Source organism: Muntiacus reevesi, chromosome 9 (genome assembly GCF_963930625.1).
Source record: "Muntiacus reevesi chromosome 9, mMunRee1.1, whole genome shotgun sequence".
NCBI classification, from domain to species: domain Eukaryota; kingdom Metazoa; phylum Chordata; class Mammalia; order Artiodactyla; family Cervidae; genus Muntiacus; species Muntiacus reevesi.
In genome coordinates this window covers 62,388,677-62,397,782 of record NC_089257.1, presented here as the reverse complement: position 1 = coordinate 62,397,782, position 9,106 = coordinate 62,388,677, and the positions used below count along the sequence as shown (strand labels likewise).

The window sequence follows — 9,106 nt, the reverse complement described above, 5'->3', positions numbered from 1 at the left end:
GTCAGTAAAAATCCTCTTGCAATGCAGGAGACCTGGGTTTGATTCCTGGGTTGGGAAGATTCCCTGGAGAAGGAAATGGCAACCCACTTCAGTATTCTTGCCTGGAGAATCCCTTGGACAGAGGAGCCTGACAGGCTGCAGTCCATGCAGTCACAAGAGTCAGACATGACTTAGCAACTAAACCACCACTAAAAATAAATGTTTAGTTATTTTCATGTCTATTTCTTCCTTTAGCATGGAAGTTCCCTGAAGGCTGCTTCCAATCTTTTTTTTTTTAAAATAAATCCTTATTTATTTATTTTTGGTTGCACTGGGTCTTCGTTGCTGCACGTGAGCTTTCTTTAATTGTGGCAAGGTGGGGTTACTCTTCGTTGCAGTGTGTGGGCTTCTCACTGCAGTGGTTTCTCTTTGGTGGAGCACAAGCTCTAGGGCATGTGGTTTTAGTAGTTGTGGCCCACGGATCTAGTTGCCCTGAAATATGTGGGATCTTCCTAGAGAAGGGATCGAACCTATGTCCCCTGGATTGGCAGGCAGGTCCAGGCAGGTTCCCTGGACCACAAGGGAAGCCCACAATTTTAAAATCTATTAAAAAAATAAATAAAATCTATTAATATCATTCTTCCATCTTTCCTCCATATCTATCATTCTTTCATTTAATCAACAAACATTTATTGATCGCCTAATCTGTGCCAAAGAGTGTGAATGAGTAATTCTCCTTTTATAATAATAATGGCAATAATTAAGAAGAGAATAATGGTTAATGTTCACTGAGCACTTACTATTGTATCATGTTCTGTGAGAAGTTTTACACTTTTTATTTTGAAATAATTATAGACTCACAGAAAGCTGAAGCAGTAGAATATAGGGTACTATTTGCTCTTCATTCAGCTTCCCCTATGGTAATATCTCATAGAATTGTAGCACAATATGAAAACCAGGAAATTGACATGGAACAGTATTTTTAACTAGACTCTGGATCTTATTCAACTTTTGCCATTTTTTAGTATGCATTCTTTCACATGTTTGTAGTTATATGCAATTTTTAAACCACGTAGATTCATGGAACCACCACCGCAGTCAAGATAAAGAACTGTTCTATCACCACAACAGATGCGCTATTACTTCATACTTGTGAGCAACACACACACACCATCCCTGCCCCAACAACCATCAATCATCTCTCGTTCTCTACAGTTTTGTCATTTCGAGAATGTTATTATCAATGGAATCGTATAGTGATTAACTTTTTCCATATTTTATGTTTTTTAATTTTTTAATGAGATACAGTTGGTTTTCAATGTTGTGTGAGTTTCAAGTATACTGCAAAATCCTTCAGATGAGTAGATAGATTTCTTTTTTTAATTTAACTTTTAAAATTTATTTATTTTAATTGGAAGATAATTACTTTGCAATATTGTGGTGGTTTTTGCCATACATAGACATGAATCAGCCACAGGTGCATATTGTGTCCCCCATCCTGAACCCCCTCCCACCTCCCTCCCCACCCCATCCCTCTGGGTTGTCCCAGAGCACCAGCTTTGAGTGCCCTGCTTCATGTATCGAACTTGGCACTGGTTGACTACTTTCCATATGGTAATATACATGTTTCAATACTCTTCTCTATAATCATCCCACCCTCACCTTCTCCTACATAGTCCAAAAGTCTGTTCTTTACATCTGTGTCTCTTTCGCTGCCGTGTGTATAGGGTCGTCTTCACCATCTTTCTAAATTCCATATATATATGTTAATATACTGTATTAGTGTTTCTCTTTCTGACTTACTTCACTTTGTGTAATAGGCTCCAGTTTCATCCACCTCATTAGAACTGACTCAAATGTGTTCTTTTTTATAGCTGAGTAATATTCCATGGTGTATATGTACCACAACTTCCTTATCCATTTGCCTGCTGATGGACATCTAGGTGGCTTCCATGTCCTAGCTATTGTAAACAGTGCTGCAATGAACACTGGGGTACATGTGCCTCTTTCAATTCTGGTTTCCTCAATGTGTATGCCCAGCAGTGGTATTGCTGGGTCCTATGGCTGTAGATGGATTCCTTTTCAAATCATTTTCCATTGTAAGTTATTACAAGCATAACCTCTAACTCCCTGTGGTATACAGTAGGTCCTTGTTGGTGTCCATTTTATACATTGGAGTGCTCTGCTCAGTCAGTGAATCGGGCCTGACTCTTTGTGACCCCATGCAGCCCATTAGGCTCCTCTGTCCATGGAATTTCCCAGGCAAAAATATTGGAGTAGGTTGCCATTTCCTTCTCCAGGGGATCTTCCTGACTTAGGAGTCAAACCTGCATCTCCTACATTGACAGGCAGATTCTTTTCCACTGAGCCACATAGGAAGCCCACATATGGTAATATATATCTGTTAATCCCAAACTCCTAATTTTTCCCTCCTCCCCTCCACTTTCCTCTTTGGTAAATATAAGTTCACTTGCTAAGTCTTTGAATCTGTTTCTGTTTGTGAATAAGTTCATTTCTATTCCATACATAAGTGATATCATATATTTGTCTTTGTCTGACTTAGCCTCGTAATCTCTAGGTCCATCCCTGCTGTTGCAAATGGAATTATTTCATTCTTTTTTATGGCTGAGTAGCACATACATGTATATTTCACATCTTCTTTATCCACTTGTTTGTTGATGGACACTTAGGTTACTTGCCTATCTTGGCTACTGTAAACTGTGCTGCTATGAACATTGGGGTACTTGTATCTTTTCTCTTTTTTGGCTGTGCTGGCTCTAATTGCAGCATGTGAACTTTTAGTTGTGGTATATGGGATCTAGTTCCCTGGCCAGGGATCCATCCCACGTCCCTACACTGAGAGTGCAGAGTCTTAGCTGTTGGGCCATCAGGTAAGTCCCCGTGTATCTTTTCTTTTTTTCTTTTTTTAAATTTTTTTCCCCCGTGTATATTTTCTAATTAGGGTTTTTTCTTTTCCAGATATCATATTTACATTTAAATTCATGATCAATTTTGAATTAACTTTTGTATTAGAGATGAGATTTAGGTCAAGGTTCTTCTTTGTCCTTCTTTTGTCTATAGATATTCAATTTCTCCAGCACCACTTATTGAAAAGGGTATTCTTTCTCTATTGAATTGCTTTGTCCCTTTGTGAAAATTCAGTTGGCCATAGTTGTGTGGGTCTATTCCTGGGTCTTCTGGTCTGTTCCATTTATCTATGTGTCTACAAGCCTTAGCGTAAGATGGTGATTCCTCCCACTTTACTCTTTCAAAATTGTTTTAACTGTTCTAGCTTCTTGGCCTCCTCGTAAAAATTTTATTTTATTTACTTATTTGTTTTAGAGAAACATTGTATTTAATGTTAAAGTTTAGTTCTCTCCAGCACCGGGCATGGAGTTGTAGAAGCAAGGGTGGGTAGGTTATCTCCATGGAGCCTCACATGTCAAAGAGGATGAGGAGGGTTTTTCAAACAGAAAAACCCCATAACCTCAGTCAGGGCAAAGCCCAGAATGGCATAACAGAAGAGCTGCTGCTTCAGAAACAGGTTTCTGGCATAGCCAATGATCAAGCTGCCAAACACTGTTCCAAAGCCGGCCCCTGAACCAGCCGCACCAATTATGGCAGCCACACCACCAGTAAACTTGGCCGCTCTGTCAACGTCTCGTCTAGCCAACTTCCGCTTGGCCACCTGGATTGGGACACTGCTGTAGGAAGGCTGTTCAAATGGGACCTCTGGCCTCCTCAGGAAGAAGTCAGACACAGGATTAATTAGACCTGGTACAAGAGCGGATCAGAGCAGGAGTAGTGTCCTGATGGTCTGCATTTTTTCAGTCTCTTAGCTTTAACTCTGGCTTCCTCCGTGGCTCAGATGATAAAGAATCTGCTTGCAACGCGGGAGACCTGGGTTCAATCCCTGGGTCAAGAAGATTCCCTGGAGAAGGAAATGGCAGCCCACTCCAGTATTCTTGCCTGGGGAATTCCATGGACAGAGGAGCCTGGTGGGCTACAGTTCATGGAGTCGCAGAGTCAGACACAACTGAGCAACTTCAGCTTTAGCTCTAGGACTCCATATAAGCTTTAGTTTAAACTTGTCTGTACCTACAAAAAAAAATCTTGCTTGGATCTTGAATTTTAACATTTTTAAGTGTTTTCTTCATTTATTTTGTTTTTATTAAATTTCTTCTTTTTACTTATTCTATTGTATGCCACACCGATGGTCAGAATACTTAAATTTTCTTGCGTTTTTAAGAGATAGGACAAGCCCACTTTTGGCAGAGTGGTCACCAAGCTGTTTCTAGACATGATATTTACAAGTGTTCTTTAAACTTCATAGTAACTCTAAGAGGAAGATATACTAGTACTTCCTCCATTTAACAAATGAGAAAAATGAAGCATGAATAGAATAAATAATTTGTCTAATATCTCATAGCTGGCAAGTGGTAGAATTAGGATTTGAACCTAAACAGTCTAATTCTAGAACACACACTCATCCTCTGGGTATGTTTCTTTTCTTTGAAAATAATTATTTATTCAAAATACTTGAAAAATATTTTATCTGGCTGTACCAGGTCTTAGTTGCGACATGCAGGATCTTTTTAGTTGTAGTAAGTAAACTCTTAGTTGCAGCATGTGGGATCTAGTTCCCTGAGGAAGGATTGAACCCAGGTCCCCAGTACTGGGAGTCTTAGGCACTGGATCACCAGGGAAATCCCAAAACAGTTTAATTGAGTGCCTATTATGTGCCAGGGGCTGTTCTGTGTGCTAGGGCTACAGCAGCCATGAGTATAATAAAATAAGGCAGTGAATAAAACAAAATTCCTGCCCTCATAAAGTTTCTTTCCTAAGAAAGGGGAGAACTTATGGCATGAATGCAGTAATTATTTTATTACAGGATTACTTTATTATTGTGTCTATAGCAAGGGTATGAAAAAGTGAAAGTTTAGTCACAAAGTTATTTCTGACTCTTTTCGATCCCTGCCCTGCTCCTCTGTCCATAGAATTCTTCAGGCAAGAGTACTGGAGTGGGTTGCCATTTTCTTCTCCAGGGGATCTTCCCAACCCAGGGATCGAACCCGGGTCTCCTGTATTGCAGGCAGATTCTTTACCAACTGAGCCACTAGGGAAGCCCCTATTAGGGGCATAGTCATGCTTAGATACAGGGGCTGGGATCTCACCCAGTAGATACGCCTATTCACTGAATCAGGCTTCCCTGATAAAGAATCCTGGGTAAAGAATCCATCTGCAATGCAGGAGACACAGGAGATGCAGGTTCAGTTCTGGGTGGGAAAAATCCCCTGGAGAAGGAAATGGCAACCACTCCAGTATTCTTGCCTGAGAAACCCATGGAAGAGAAGCCTGGTGGGCTACAGTCCAAAGGGTCACAAAGAGTCGGACACAGTCAAGCGACTGAACACACATACACGTTTGTTGAATCATTTATCATAGTCCTACCAATTTTCTGGGGTTGGGAAAATCCCTCATTTGGGAAACAAAAACTGACTAGAAGACCCAGGGGGGTAGTAAGCTAAGCCACCAAGGTGACACAACTGTCTAGACATCAGCTCTTGCGTGGTGGGAAATAAGAGCACACCTGCTCCCAGTGAGTGTTCAGGGGACAGAGGAAACAGAAACATATGCAAAGTGCTTGGGTATTTGCCCAGTCTGAGCGGGTTACAGATCATTCAGACCAAACTCATGAGTTAGCTAGGAAATGATCAGGAAATCAGACTCTTCTATACTATTTTCTAAAGGTCATTTTATTGAGATATACTGTATATATAGAAAAGTGCAGAAGTAATAAGTGAATGAATGAATTCACCTCAATGAATTTCCACCCCTGTAACCAGAACCTAAATCAGTGAAAGAGAACATTACTAGCCCTCCAGAAGTCCTTGGGCTCCTTGTAGTGACTAGTTCCAGTGACAGTGACTTGATTGCAAACACCCCAGATTTCTCTGTTTGGGAAATTTAGATAAACAGAACCACACAGCAGATCCTCTTTTGTGTCTGGTTTCACCCTCAATATTGTGTTGGTGAGATTCACACATTTTTTAACCTGGAGTTGTAGCCTGTTTGTTGTGCTGTGTAGTATTCCATTGTGTAAAGATACCCTGATTATCTATTCTACTTCACATGGACATTTAGGATGTTTCCAATATTTGGCTGTTACACATAATACTGCTATCATCGTCCTAGTACATGGTTTTAGTGAACAAATATACACAAAAAATGCACATTGGGTACATTCCTAGAATGAACCTGCTGAGTCTTTGCATGTATATGATTGTGATTGGCTTTAGTAAATACCACCAACTGTCTGAAGTCATAACAATGCTTCATATTGCTTTCAAGAATGCCCTTTTGTTCTTTTTTTTTTCAATCTATTTATTTATTTTTGGCAGCACTGGGTCTTCATTGCTGTGTGCTGGCTTTCTGTTGTTGTGGCGAGCAGGATCTACTCTAGTTTGGATGAGTGGCTTCTCACTGCAGTAGCTTCTCTTGTTGTGGAGCATGGGCTCTAGGAGGAGCAGGCTGCAGTAGCTGCAAATCCCCAGCTCTAGAGCACAGGCTTGATAGTTGTGGTGCATGGACTCAGTTGCTCCACAGCACAGAGGTTCTTCCCGGACCAGGGATTGAACCTGTGTCTCCTGCATTAGCAGGTGGATTCTTCACCACTGAGCCATCAGGAAGCCCCCCCACCCCCCCATGCTTTTTTTTAATAGAGTATTTTGTTGAGTACTCCGGCTGATTTCATCAATACACAGGAAACCTGATAGACAACAAAGTCCTACTGATAGCACAGAAATGAACACAACATTGTAAATCAACTATAGTTCAATTAAAAAAGAAAAAAGACAAAGGAAACTTGAAGGAGGAGGCACCTGGGACAGAGTCAAGACCCTGGTCAGCCAGTTATTCTATCTAGATATTTTCTCTCAAGAGCTAAGCTTCGAAGGTTCTGGTTTATTTTAATAAACCACAATGTTCCCTTACATAGTTGAAATGCTTGCCAATGAATATTAGTTAAATTGCCCCATTATTTCTTTAGGTTAAATAATGAAACTCTAAGCTTAGGTGGAAAGAGAACTTGTATGCTTTCCAACATAACAGATGTTCAATAAGTTTGTGGGTGAATAACCAAATAATTAAACAACTGAGTTTCCTAAAACTTCATAACTTTTATCATGGCCTGACCTAGCATGCTTGGTTCACTATGCAGATATTAATCTTGTGTCTCAAGATCAATGATCCAGGCCTTTCTACTGTGTATGTGCTCAGTTGTGTCCAACTCTTTGCAACTCCACAGACTATAGCTTATCAGGCTCCTCTGTCCATAGGATTTCCCAGGCAAGAATACTGGAGCGGGTTGCCATTTCCTCCTCCAGGGAATCTTCCTGACCCCTGGACCAAACCTGTGTCTCTGGCATCTCCTGCATTGCAGACAGATTTTTTATCATTAGCGCCACCTGGGAAGGTACCCCAAGTACCATGAGACTGTATCTCAACTTTCTTGGCATGACGCATGTAGGATCAATCAGCTGGACAACCACCAACTCAGGTGGTAGGGCCTGGCACCACCCTCATAGAGATCATGGTCACAAAGCAGAGGTGTACAGAGAGAAGGTATGAAATAACATGTACACAGAGTAATGCAGTTATTGCTTAACTGTTTACAAATGTGAATGAGAGGCTCTAGTGTATAATCCTCTAAAAAGCCTTATGAGGCATCATATTAGGATCTTCATTTCATGTGATAAGCGCTTCAGAGAAATGAAATGAATTGTCCAAGATCACATCCTCTGTCCGTGGAATTCTCCAGGCAAGAATACTGGAGTAGGTTGCCCTCTCCTTCTCCCGGGGATCTTCCTGATGCAGGGATCAAACCCAGGTCTCCTGCACTGTAGGCAGATTCTCTACCATCTGAGCCACCCGGAAGCCCAGGACACAACTGGGCTAAGTGGTAAAGCCTAGAGTTAGACTTAGGTCGGTCTAAATAAAGGTCCCGGGATTTCAATAATGATGTGTGCATAGATAATATAAAAATAAAATTGCCTTGGCTCTCAAGTACATGTGTGTGCTAAGTCACCTCAGTCATGTCTGACTCTTTGTGACCCTATGGACTGTAGCTCGCCTGTGGACTGTAGCCTGCCTGTGGACCCTGTGGACTATAGGCTCCTCTGCCCATGGATTGTCCAGGCAAGAACACTGGAGTGGATTGCTATGCCCTCCTCCAGGGGATCTTTCTGACCCAGGGATTGAACCTGAGTCTCTTAACCACTAGCACCACCTGGGAAGTCCTATGATATTATCAATTAAATTAAATACATTTGGTGCTTACTATATGTTGTTTTTCAGTTGCTAAGTCGTGTCATCCTTTTTGCAACTCCGTGGACTCCAGCACACCGGGCTCCTCTGTCCTCCACTACGTCCTGGAGTTTGGTCAAATTCATGTCCATTGAATCCAATCATCTCATCCTCTGCCCCCCACCATGTCATCTTCTGCCCCCCCACCCTTCTCCTTTTGCCTTCAGTCTTTCCCAGCTTACTATGTACTGAAGACATATGTGTTAACTTAAGCTAAAAGTAAAATCCATTTATTTTCTCTAAACACTCTTTCAGCTTCCCGGGTTAGGAGGTAAATTTACCTTGAATGAAAACTCGTTTTTGAAGGTCAGAGGAGAGATGAACAGGAACCTGAGTGAGCAGGTCTTAGCCACAGTTAAGGAAGGCTTTCCATCAGGGGAGACACACAGGAGGAAGGGAAGAAAACGACTTAGCAGAAAAAGGCAGGAAAGGTAATTCAAGAAGGCAGCCTGAACCTTTTCCCCATCAGAGCTTTCTTTGCTTTGTGTTCATGACAGCTCTTCACTTCTTGAAGGCTCAAGAAAGCAGAATAAATATGAGGACTGTTGACAGATTCTTCCGTCGCTGGACTGCAGGGAACATAAACACTCTGGGTTGCAGATGACTGACGTGGCTGGCCACCTCAGCCACTGGTCTGCTCTCTGGATCTGGGTGATGCCAGCTCCTTGGCAACCCCGAAGGCTGCTGTGACCCTGGGCTGGCAGGGGGAGGGGCAGAGCACGAGGCGACGTGGCCACACTGCAGTACATGGCCAAGCAGTTCT

At 41.9% G+C, this 9,106-nt stretch overlaps 1 pseudogene; it reads right to left on the bottom strand.

Annotated features, from left to right (window-relative positions):
• Window positions 1–3,414: 3,414 nt before the first annotated feature.
• LOC136175948 (ATP synthase F(0) complex subunit C1, mitochondrial pseudogene) lies at window positions 3,415–6,566 on the bottom strand (annotated as a pseudogene).
• Window positions 6,567–9,106: the final 2,540 nt, after the last annotated feature.